Source organism: Vicugna pacos, chromosome 3, assembly GCF_048564905.1.
Source record: "Vicugna pacos chromosome 3, VicPac4, whole genome shotgun sequence".
In the NCBI taxonomy this organism is placed as follows: domain Eukaryota; kingdom Metazoa; phylum Chordata; class Mammalia; order Artiodactyla; family Camelidae; genus Vicugna; species Vicugna pacos.
Window position 1 is genome coordinate 64,050,192 of NC_132989.1, and position 12,922 is coordinate 64,063,113.

Genomic DNA, 12,922 nt, shown 5'->3' on the forward strand with positions numbered 1-12,922 from the left:
GACTGGAATTTCCAGAGTCAACAGCAGGAGATCTTGGGAGGAAAGAAACTCTAGTAACTCAGGACATTGGAACCAATGGAAAAGAGTTGCACACATTGTGAAGAAGAGTGTGAAAGAATATGAATGATTCTAGAGGCTTGCTTACTGAGTGGAGAGGATGCAAACAAGAATGAAGTGTAGTATATATTTAGTTTTGATAGTGTATTAAAGAGACATCCTTAATTCTAATGGAATTTTCCTGTTTTTGTGATGGTTCACACCCTTGACCACAGCCTAGAAAAACTATCAATACTGAATAGAACCCTGCAACTCCAACTTATTTAAATATTCAAATAGTGAACAAAAGATCTGATCTGATTTAAAAGCTCCTCGTGTGGTTCTAATGCACAATTTGTTTTGACTACTCGTCATTAACTAATGAGACACCATCTGGAAATGAGTCCCAATGATTACAGATAGGGATTCATATTTCTCCTGGTCAGCTGGTCAGTAGCCATCTAGGGTAGGCGGAGTATAGAATAGAAAGCAGGATCAGAAGTTAAGCATGGTCCCTGTGTTTTTTTACTTGAGGGAAGAATGAATATTCTGTAATTCTAAGCAAGTTCAGTAGGTGTTTGAAATAAATAGGCTAAAAAACAAAAACAAAAACAAAAACAAAAAATCTGTTTCTGATTGAGTTTTCTTACTTGAATGTCCACAAGGTTGGTGTGTTGAACAACTTCACAGTAACTCTAGGCCATTTCTCCCCTGAGACCTAATTGTTTGTGTGGTAGGTCCTTGGGTGGAAGTTTCATCAGTGAAACAACCAGAGTCTTAATAGAATTAATTTGATGAGATTTTTTTTTACTGTTCTTAGCATGTTTTGAGATCACCAAATTAAATTAGAACAGAATCTAGATCACACTAGAGAACATATATTTGAGAACAGAAAAAATGATTACAAGATCTTAAGATTCAAGGGATTTCATAGTGATATTTAGAATATCATTAAGTGATTAGTGGTATTTATGGTATCAAATTAAAGTATCATTGTAGACAGGTGTAATTAGATTTCTGTTGTCCTTACCAGTTTTGTGACATTAATGATTTAGCAACAGATTATCTCCAAAAAGTAAAATTGTAACCTCCAAACGCTTGGGGAAAAAAACATTATATAGAATAAAATCATTTAAAATTAGTGAACTTTGTTTACAGAAGAAAAAAAAAACTTGCAAATTTTTAAGAGCTTTAAGATGGACATGGATTCCCACATAAATATATGGAATATCTAGCCATAAACAGGATGTTAAGTGGGGAATTAATGACTGTACATTTTAATTTATCTCAAGGAAATGTTTCCATGATTTAACAAAATATAATTGTATAGTAAAATTAAATGAGTAAAAAAAATAAAGTTAAGTTTTTTTTAGTTTAACAGCTTAATGTTTTTAATTGAAGTGTATTTGATTTATTATGTTTTGTTAGTTTCAAGTGTACAGCAAAGTGTATATATATAGTTTTTCAGATTATTTTCCATTATACGTTATTACAAAATGTTGGATATGGTTCCCTGTGCTATACAGTAGGTAATTGTTAGTTAACTATTTTATATACAGTAGTGTGTATATGTTAATCCCAAATTCCTAATTTATCCCTCCCCCTACTTTCTCCTTTGGTAACCATAAATTTGTTTTGTATGTCTGTTAGTCTGTTTCTGGTTTGTAAATAAGTTCATTTGTATCATTTTTTAGATTCCACTTATAAGCAATATCATGTGATATTTGTCTTTCTTTGTCAGACTTACATCACTTAGTGTGATAATCTCTGGGTTGATCCATATTGCTGCAAATGTCATTATTTCATTCTTTTTATGGCTAAGTAATATTCCATTGTATATATACACCATACATTCTTTATCTGTTCTTCTGACGATGGACATTTAGGTTGCTTCCATGTCTTGGCCATTGTAAATAGTGCTGCTACGAACATTGGGTGCATGCATCTTTTCAAATTAGTTTTTTCCTGGTGTATGCTCAGGAGTGGGGTTGCTGGATCATATGGTAACTCTCTTTTTAGTTTTTAGGAACCTCCATACTGTTCTCCATAGGGGCTGTACCAGTTGACATTCCCACCGACACTGTAAGCAGGACCCTTTTTCTCCACACCCTCTCCATCATTTATTATTTGTAGACATTTTGATGATGGCCATTCTAACTCTGTGTGATGTGATTCCTCATTGTTGGTTTGATTTGCAGTTCTCTAATAGTGATGTTGAGTGTGTTTTCCTGTGCCTATTGGCCATCTGTATATCTTCTTTAGAAATGTCTATTTAGATCTTCTGCTCATTTTTTGATTGGATTGTTTGGGTTTTTGTTTGTTTGTTTTGATTCTGAGCTGTATGAACTGTTTGTATGTTTTGGAAATTAATCCCTTGTTGGTCACATCATTTGCAAATATTTCCTCTCAGTCCATAGGTAGATTATCTTTCCACTTTTTTCATCATTTCCTTTGCTGTGCAAAAGCTTTTAAGTTTAATTAGGTCCCATTTGTTTATTTTTGCTTTTATTTCCATTCCTTTACGAAAAGGATCCAAAAAAAATATTGCTGCAATTTATGTCAAAGAGTAACAACTCAATTTGTTAAGAAACATGAGCTTAAATCCAAAATAATTAAGAACAGTTTTCTGAGGCCTAAAATGAACTCTTCCCAATGATTGAGTTTAATGTTTTAAAGAAGGAAACTTGCCCAAATTGGGACTTTTTAAATAAAATAATAATGACAACAAAAAGAATAAAAACAGATCGAGAACTTTTCATAAATAAATCTAAGTGACAAGATTCAGTAAGGCTTACTGATTACATTCATATTAACTATTTAACTGCATAAACTCAGAGACGCACGTTCCAACTGCCATTTCTCTCCTCTTTGCTCATTGCTATTCTTGCTCTAGTGTGTCTCTGTCCTTTGGGTCTGCCTTCAGGTATTAAAGGTTACTTGGAGAACTTTTACACTGTATTTTGAAATCATTAAACTAGAATCATAGCACTTATTTTCCTATAGTTTTTTTATATGATTGTATTTTTCAAATAAATAAAAATGTGCAACTTTAGAATAATCTTTACAGTCAAAATAAACACCTGTGACTATCTATTTCACCACTTCATACCATCCTATCCCGTTTGCCAGAAATAAACATTTCAGTTCCTCCTAGTTTTAGTCTTCACATTGCTAAATAGTGTGAGTATACTTGGATTTATCAATTTTAGACATTACTTATTTCGTATCATAAGTTAACTTAATTAGTTAGCCTTTTTTCATACCACTTTTCACTCCACCATTTTCCAATATAATTATATCACAAATGGGGTTAAACTAATGTAGTAATGATAAAATCAATAGTATTTTACTATTAATGATGATGAATATTGTGTACTTAACAATGTGGTATATTTTTAATACCTTTTCCCTTTAAGTCAACTTTTTTCCTGTTTCTTTTATACAAATAAATATTGGAAATTTATGCAAATAAACAGAAGCATCAACTAAAAATGGTCCAACCAAAAATGGTCAAAGAAAAGATGTTCATCATCATTAACTGTCATGAAGAAGCAAATTGATATTAAAATGAGATAATACTATGCAACTACTAGAATGGATACAACTAAAAATAATTACAGTGTCAAATGCTGGCAAGGATGTGGCATAACCATAACATTTCTGGTGAGTGTATAAATTATTAAAGTAACTGTGGGAAACTATGTGTCACTTTCTGGTACAACTGAATATATACCTCCCCTTGGTGTAGCAATTTCACTTTTAGGTGTATTCAGGAGAATTGACTTTATATGTCTACCCACCAAAAAACATGTACAGGAAAGTAAATAACTTTATTCTTATAGCCATATATAGAAAACAATCAAAATATATCACAACAATATCACAACAATGTATAAATAAATCATTGTTTATTCACACAGTGGAATACTACATAGTACTTTAATTTTATAATTTTTAAAAAAGCTACACTTTGACTCAACAAGGTGGGTGAATCTAACAGACACAATGATGAATGAAAGAAACCAAATGCCCCCAGAAGTGTGCACTGCATGATTCTATTTATTTGAAGTTCAAAAACAGAAAACTGGGTTATGCTGTTTGTTATCTTAGTGGAGGCGATGATTTCACAGTGTGTACGTATGTCGAATCTAACCAAATTGTATAATTTAAGTATATGCAGTTTAGAACACTCAAATTATACCTCAATAAAGTTTAAATGCATAAAAAGCAATACAGGCAAAAGGTAATAAAACTCAAAATAATGATTTTTTTGCAGGAGGATATTGAGTAGGAATGAGTCCAAGGAGGCTTTCTAGAGTGTTCATAATGTCCCATAAATGTATCCGATATGTATGGTGTGTATGTATCTGTCACTTACAGGTTGAATTTTAAAGGATGAAACAATAGAAATTTGTAAGACTTGAAACATGTTGTGAGGGAAAGACATGAATCAAGAATTGCTCCTGAGGTTTTCGCCTGAATTACTGGGTGAAAGATGATGTCTTTTACTGAAACAGATTAATGGATGAGGAGCAGATATGTGAGTGGAAGTGATGGGCGGCAGGGTATAGATTTTTTTTGTTATTTTTATTTTTTTGCAATATATTATTTTGAGGAGCCTACTAAACATCCAAGAGGATAGGATAAATAAATGGTTAATGTACGAATCTGGAGTTCAGTAGGAAGATTAAGACTAGAGATAAAGATTTAGGAGTCAAAATAGTATAAATAGTATTTAAAGCCTGAGGATTAGAAGAGCTCACTTAGGGGGTTTTTATTCAAGGATTGACCACTGTGGCACTCCAATAGTTAAAATTCAGAAACCATAATAGGCTTTTTCGTTCAACAGAGAAGTAATAGCCAAAGATGTGGGAGAAGAATCAAGATAGGATATTCTAGAATCCAAATGGTAGATTGTTTAAAGAAGATTAAGATTCCAGTAATTCCAATTTGATACATTTGCAATTAAGGGATGCTAGCTATTAAAATAGAAACGCCTTCAAATCTGGGTGGTTTTACATACTAAAAGTTTATTTCTAATTCATATATATCCAATTCGTGGTAGATAGATAGGGGGAGTGTACTCTGCCTTGCTTGTTGTTATGGTACTAAAGCTAAAAGGGCTCTGTCTTCTTCACCATTATCTTCCAAGATTACCCTGACTGACAGCTATCAGCTGGCATGTAGGAGGAGAGAAGATCAAAACACGGCAGATTTTTGCATGCCAAACCTAGAAGTGGTACATCTCACTTCTAGCTACATACCTCTGACCAGAACCTTATTATGTGGCCACAGACAACTGCAAAAGAACCTGGGAAACATGGGCTAGTGGTGAGAACATGTGGCAAATATATGGGTATGATGAGAGGCCAGCTAGTTACTGCAACAACTATCAAAACTCTTTGAGACTTAACTTCTCATTTTTCAAATACATTTTCTTTTCTTCTTTGTGTCCCTACATCTCCTGTTACATTTCTTATCATTTTCTCGATGAAATTACATGTCTGCCTATAGCAAATCTGTTTCAGGATTTTATCTTCGTGGGTCTAAACGAACAAATCATCATAGAATAGAGAATCTTCTATTGGCGTGTTAATGGTGATCTAAGTTAGCACACAATTTGGCTAAGCACATCTGACATCTGTTTAGATCCTGTAGTTGGGCTTCAGCAAACCATTCTGGTAAGAAATGCTCGGTCCCATTTTATTTGATTTTGTTATAGACACACACACAGAGGGAGTGGATTCACTAGTAGAGATTCTTTGGAAGAGATAACAAAGACTTTGAAAAGAGAGAGGATAGTGTCTAAACATTTAGACCTCTGACTTTTCAATAGGCCTACTCTCATTAATTTTAGTCTTAAGAAAAAGGACAATGCCTGTTTTGTTTTGTTCTGTTTTTCATGACTGATGCAGGGGAAAGTCCAAGTAAAAGAAAATTCTAGTTTTCATTAAAGCATAACATAAGGCCAGAAAAAAACTTCACTTAGGACCAACATAATAAAGTATATATTTTTCCAATCATTGGTTCAGCAAACTGAGGAAATGCACTTAACTTCTCCATGAAGTCAGATATTAACATCTATTTCACAGGAATGTTGTTGAAGTGTAGTGATATAGACAAAATTATTTTCAACTTGAAAAGAATCAAGTTCAGAAAAGTAGCATTTCTTCCATTCTTGAATATTTTCATTACCAATTTTTCATGACCATATATACATAATTGTCTTTGTATAATTGCTAATATAAACTCCATCACCCCATTTAGCTTGGTTTATACCATAATACTGAATAATGCTGCATGTGCCTAATTCAGTTTATCTCTCTAAATGATGGAAAACACAGACATTCTGGTTGCTTCCTGTCAAAAACGGCAAAGAGTTTTTTCTTGCTGCTGAGAGCCTATTGGCTTATAGTGAGTGGCTACATGATTCTGGCCCTCACAAATTAGAATATTGGAATCTTACAGTCTTCAAGTTACTGAGTTAATAGCTGAAAAAATAGTTAGTACTTATTATCTAATTTAATTTCTACATTTGAATTTATTAGAAAATATTATTTAGAAATTACTGTAATATATATTTTAATAGTCTTGCAGTTCATTAATGAAAATAATATATTTGTAAATTCTGAGTTTGCTTATATAAACATACGGCCTTTGTCCTTAGTAATCTTGGAGCACAAAATGCTGGCACACACATGTATATAAATACATATGAATATACATACATATATATACTTATAATACATAAAATATATGTATAATCTATATATAAAGTGAAATTGGGTTCCTTCTGGATATAAGCCCAGGAGTAGGATTCCTGGGTCATACAGTAAGTCTATTCCTAGTCTTTTGAGGAATCTCCACACTGTTTTCCATAGTGGCTGCACCAAACTGCATTCCCACCAGCAGTGTAGGAGGGTTCCCCTTTCTCCACAGCCTCTCCAGCATTTGTCATTTGTGGATTTTTGAATGATGGCCTTTCTGACTGGTGTGAGGTGATATCTCATTGTAGTTTTGATTTGCATTTCTCTGATAATTAGTGATATTGAGCATTTTTTTCATGTGCCTTTTGATCATTTGTATGTCTTCCTTGGAGAATTGCTTGTTTAGGTCTTCTGCCCATTTTTGGATTGGGTTGTTTATTTTTTTCTTATTGAGTCGTATGAGCTGCTTATGTATTCTGGAGATCAAGCCTTTGTCGGTTTCATTTGCAAAACTTTTCTCCCATTCCGTAGGTTGTCTTTTTGTTTTACTTATGGTTTCCTTTGCTGTGCAGAAGCTTGTAAGTTTCATTAGGTCCCATTTGTTTATTCTTGCTTTTACTTCTTCTAGGAGAAAATTTTTGATGTGTATGTCGATAATATTTTGCCTATGTTTTCCTCTAGGAGGTTCGTTGTATCTTGTCTTATGTTTAAGTCTTTGATCCATCTTGAGTTGATTTTTGTATATGGTGTAAGGGAGTGTTCTAGCTTCATTGTTTTACATGCTGCTGTCCAGTTTTCCCAACACCATTTGCTGAAGAGACTGTCTTTATTCCATTGTATATTCTTGCCTCCTTTGTCGAAGATGAGTTGACCAAAAGTTTGTGGGTTCATTTCTGGGCTCTCTGTTCTGTTCCGTTGGTCTATATGTCTGTTTTGGTACCAATACCATGCTGTCTTGATGACTGTAGCTCTATAGTATTGTCTGAAGTCTGGGAGAGTTATTCCTCCAGCCTCTTTCTTTCTCTTCAGTAATGCTTTGGCAATTCTAGGTCTTTGATGGTTCCATATAAATTTTATTATGATTTGTTCTAGTTCTGTGAAGTATGTCCTGGGTAATTGGATAGGGGTTGCATTAAATCTGTAGAGTGCCTTGGGCAGTGTGACCATTTTAACAATATTGATTCTTCCAATCCAAGAGCATGGGATATCTTTCCATTTTTTAAAGCCTTCTTTAATTTCCTTCATCAATGGTTTATAGTTCTCTGTGTATAATTCTTTCACCTCCTTGGTTAGAGTTATTCCCAGATATTTTATTACTTTGGGTGCTATTTTAAAGGGGATTGTTCCTTTACTTTCTTCTTCTGTTGATTCATCGTTAGTGTAAAGAAATGCAACTGATTTTTGAACATTAATCTTGTAACCTGCTACCTTGCTGAATTCTTCAATCAGCTCTAGTAGTTTTTATGTGGACCTTTTAGGGTTTTCTATATATAGTAACATGTCATCGGCGTATAGTGACACTTTTACCTCTTCTTTTCCAATTTGGATCCATTTTATTTCTCTCTCTTGCCTGATTGCTGTGGCTAGTACTTCCAGGACTATGTTGAATAGGAGTGGTGATAGTGGGCATCCTTGTCTTGTCCCACATTTAGTGGGAAGCTTTTGAGTTTTTCACCATTGAGTACTATGCTGGCTGTAGGTTTGTCATATATAGCTTTTATTATGTTGAGATATGTTCCCTCTATACCCACGATTGAGATGATCATGTGGTTTTTGTCCTTTCTCTTGTTGCTGTGATGTATTACATTGATTGATTTGCATATGTTGAACCACCCTTGTGTCCCTGGGATGAACCCCACTTGGTCATGATGTATAATCTTTTTTATGTGTTGTTGGATTCTATTTGCTAACATTTTGGTGAGGGTTTTGGAGTCTATGTTCATCAGTGATATTCACCTATAATTCTCTTTTTTGGTGGTGTCTTTGCCTGGTTTTGGTATCAGGGTGATGGTGGCTTCATAGAATGAGTTTGGGAGTATTCCCTCCTTTTCAGTCATCTGGAAGAGTTTGAGAAGGACTAGTATGAGTTCTTCTTTGTATGTTTGGTAGAATTCCCTGGTGAAGCCGTCCTGTCCTGGACCCTACTTCAGGATGACACCTGCACCCCAATGTTCATAGCAGCATTATTTACAATAGCCAAGACATGGAAACAGCCTATATGTCCATCAACAGGTGACTGGATAAAGAAGATGTGGTATATTTATACAATGGAATACTACTAAGCCATAAAAATTGACAACATAATGCCATTTGCAGCAACATGGATGCTCCTGGAGAATGTCATTCTAAGTGAAGTAAGCCAGAAAGAGAAAGAAAAATACCATATGAGATTGCTCATATGTGGAATCTAAAAAACAAAAACAACAACAACAACAACAAAAAAGCATAAATACAAAACAGAAATAGACTCATAGACATAGAATACAAACTTGTGGTTGCCAAGGGGGCGGACGGTGGGAAGGGATAGACAGGATTTGAAAATTGTAGAATAGATAAACTAAATTATACTGTATAGCTCAGGGAAATATACACAAAATCTTATGATAGCTCACAGAGAAAAAAATGTGACAATGAATATATATATATATATATATATATATATATATATATATATATATGTTCATGTATAACTGAAAAAATGTGCTGAATACTGGAATTTGACACAACATTGTAAAATGATTACAAATCAATAAAAAAGTTAAAAAAAACTATATATAAAGTGAAATAAATACATGATTTATTGATCAAATTCCAAGCCATAATATTGAAATGTTGCAAAAATAAAATTATATTTCACCTCATAAGGAAATAGCAAATGAAATTAAACATCAAATGTAACACAGAGGGGAAAAATAGAGAGAGAGAGAGGGAATATGATTCATTCCTTAGCCATTCGAACTATTTGGACATGTTTTCTGGATGTTGAAATATGACTCTTATAAATGTGGTTCTTTATAGTCACTGTAGCAGGGAAGCACACATGTTAAGAACAGTAGTGGAGTAGTCCCAGAGGTTTCTAGGATTGTCTGAATTGCCACTCAATCTAGATATCTCTTGTCTTGAAAAAAATTATTGGACAGAACTTCTGCTGAAGTCTGTAAATAATAAACAAAAGCTGTTGAAATGAAGTAATAAAGACTGTGGGTAGAGGGTAGCAGATATCAAAATAATTTTATAGAACAGGTTTTGAAGTAATATAATTTTGCTACTTCTATGTTCTATCAATAAACAATACAGTGTAGTACATTAAATTATAGTGGTATAGTTCTTCTGTTACATTTTCAATTTATTTAAAGACAGACAAATGGCAGAAGTAAAATCACCAAAGCAGCCTTCTTTTTCCCACAGGTTACAGCCACAAATACTATTCCTTTGCTTTTTACTCATTTCTTTTTTTTTAATTTTTTGAATTGAAGTATTGTCAGTTTACAATGTTTTATTAAGTTCTAGCATACAGCATAGTGATTCATTTTTATATAGATAGATATTCCTTTTCATATTCTTTTCATTACAGGTTATTACAAAGTATTGAATATAGTTCCTTGTTCTATACAGTAGGACCTTGTTTATCTATTTTGTATATAGTAGTATCTGCAAATCCTGAATTCTCAATTTATCCCTTCACCCCCCCATCTTTTCCCACTGGTAATCATAAGTTTGTCCTACAACCTAAAAATTCCTTGTCACAGCTTGGGTGAAACCTAGCCTTGATAAGACATTTCACAATTCACCAGTGGTTTTTATCCCGGCAGTGTTTTCTTTAAGACTTTTTGAAATACTGCCAATTGTTAAATTATTTTTATAGCAGATGCAGATGAACATATACTATAAATTTCTGAAAGTCTCATAAAAAATTAAAGTCAATTAGTAACCCCAATAATTGTGCACTGACCTTTAGAATACAATAAACCTGTATTTGGTTTGTCTATAAAATTGGAATAATTCTTCTTACAGACTCATGCCCACTAGCAGTAATGATGAAGTAAGTGCCTGTGGTAGTTATGAGGAAAATGAAAAATAGAAATTAGGAAAAGATTCAGTTTTTCCAGAGAGGAAATGTTAAATATATGCCACACCTTGACAGTTAGGTCATGTGTTGGAGGGGAGAAAATATGTTTTAGTTGTAAGAAAACCTTTCATTTCAGTGTTGCACGATTCAGGAACACCTAGCCTTGGAAGGAAAACAAATAAATTTTGGAATCTAAGATGCACCACACAGAGTAATCATTCTTGCTACTCTCAAAATCTCAAAATATTATGTGTATTATGCTGCTGTAACAAATTACCACAAACTTAGTGGCTTAAAACAATACTCATCTATTATCTTCCTTTTCTAGAGGTCAGAAAACTTAAAATCAAGGTGTCTGCAGGACTGCGTTCCTTCTGGAAGCTCAAGAGGAAAATCTGTTTCCTGCCTTTTCCAGCTTCTAGAGACCACTTGCTTTCCTTGGCTTATGGCCCCTTCCTCCATATTCAAAGCCAGCACTATAACATCTTCTCTCCTTTCCAACCTCTGTTTCCATCTTTGAGTCTTCTTGTCTTACTCTTGACTTTCCAACCTCCTGTCATGTAAGAACCCCTGCAATTGTGTTGGGCCCACCTGGATAATCCAGGATAATCACATCATCACATGATCCTTAGCTTAATCACATCTATAAAATCAACTAAAGTAACATTTTCATAGGTTCCAGGAATTAGGACATGGACATTTGAGAGGGGCCATTATTCAGCCTACAACAATGTGTAAGGGAATATAATAATTTTCAGTTAAGTAAGCAAATGAACTTTCTTTACTTTCTGGCGTATATTTCTTATCATAATTCTAAAGTTTAGATCTGATACTGAAGCCTGTGGAAGTCTGGGGTCTATTGTGAGCTACAACTCAGCCTATTTAATTTGTTTGATTTAATGAAGAAACCCTTTAAACAAAAACCCTTTGCTGCTTTGAAAAGCTTTGTTACCTTCAGATGAAGACCATGCAAGGACAACAATTTCAACTTTCAAAATCAGTTTTCTTCAAACCTGTGTTATCTAAATGTGAGCTGAGGCTCGCCTGCACATCTGGCTTCTGCTGCCATTAGTAGTTTTTCTCTTTTTCTCACTTAACTTGTGTACAGATCCCCTCTAACCAATTTGCACAAGAGTTCCAGGCACACCAAGTATTTCAAAGCTTAAGGTGTATCTGGGAGAAACCATCACCTACCTAAAGGCTTAAGGTAGTCAGTGTCTCTCAAAATCTTTTATTTTCATTCTCTTCTCACCTGTCTTCTCAAAAGCAGCACAGATCTCTCCCCTGGCCTCTTGCACAGCAGTTTCGAGTCTATTTTTTCATCAGAGGCTACCAAAGTTTTCTTTCATCCTAAACAATTAGACATGTTGAATAAACTGCATTTCACAGAATATATTTAATTAATTTAGTAATGCAGAAAGCAGATGAAAAAAAATACTGCCTATTTCTTTAGTTTGTAGATTTTGAATGTGTACCAAAAGTGGTAAATGCTAGCAAGGGTGTTAATAATTGTGACCCAAGGTGTGCGTTGGAGAGAATTCAAGGACTTATTAATTATTCTGAGTGATTGGGAGAGGGATTTTGAAATGATTTGTTGCTGGAGAGCTCCACGGGTCGGAAATTTCAGCTATGAACTGTTTTGGAAGAAGTGAGTCATCATTTAATGTTTTCTACGCTAAAAAATATTTTATTGTTTCAATCACAACAAAGGAATTGAAGAATTCATTAATGTTGTTCAAAGATAAGAGTTAAGAACTTCCTTTAGCCTATAGAATTGCTGAAATAATCAGGGAAAAATTTTTTTTTTATTTTCCGGAAGTATATTACAACAATTTTATTTGACAAAGTAAGTGTTTATTACAAATGCCCTTGGGAATAAGAGACTCTCTCTAAATACAAAGAAATAGCTTTGGTTTCTTCCTTTCATTTAATTTTATGTTACTCTTCTATATCTGATTAATAGTAGTGTTGGCAAAACTAATATAAAATACTTTGTTCCAGTTCTTAAGGAGTAAGTAATGAAACACTTCCATAATTTTTAAGTATCTGAATTATCAGTTTACTGTGGCAGGTGTTATGATTGACTTCAAAATCATCCACAGCCCAAGTC

The 12,922-nt window shown here is 33.7% G+C and overlaps 1 long non-coding RNA gene across 1 annotated transcript in view; it reads left to right on the plus strand.

Annotated features, from left to right (window-relative positions):
* LOC140695637 (uncharacterized) overlaps window positions 1-12,922 on the plus strand; it is a 321,128-nt gene that overhangs the window by 297,361 nt on the left and 10,845 nt on the right. The window contains exon 5 of the long non-coding RNA XR_012071341.1: window positions 8,976-9,097. This is a non-coding gene — a long non-coding RNA (uncharacterized lncRNA). The remainder of the gene's footprint in view (window positions 1-8,975; window positions 9,098-12,922) is intronic.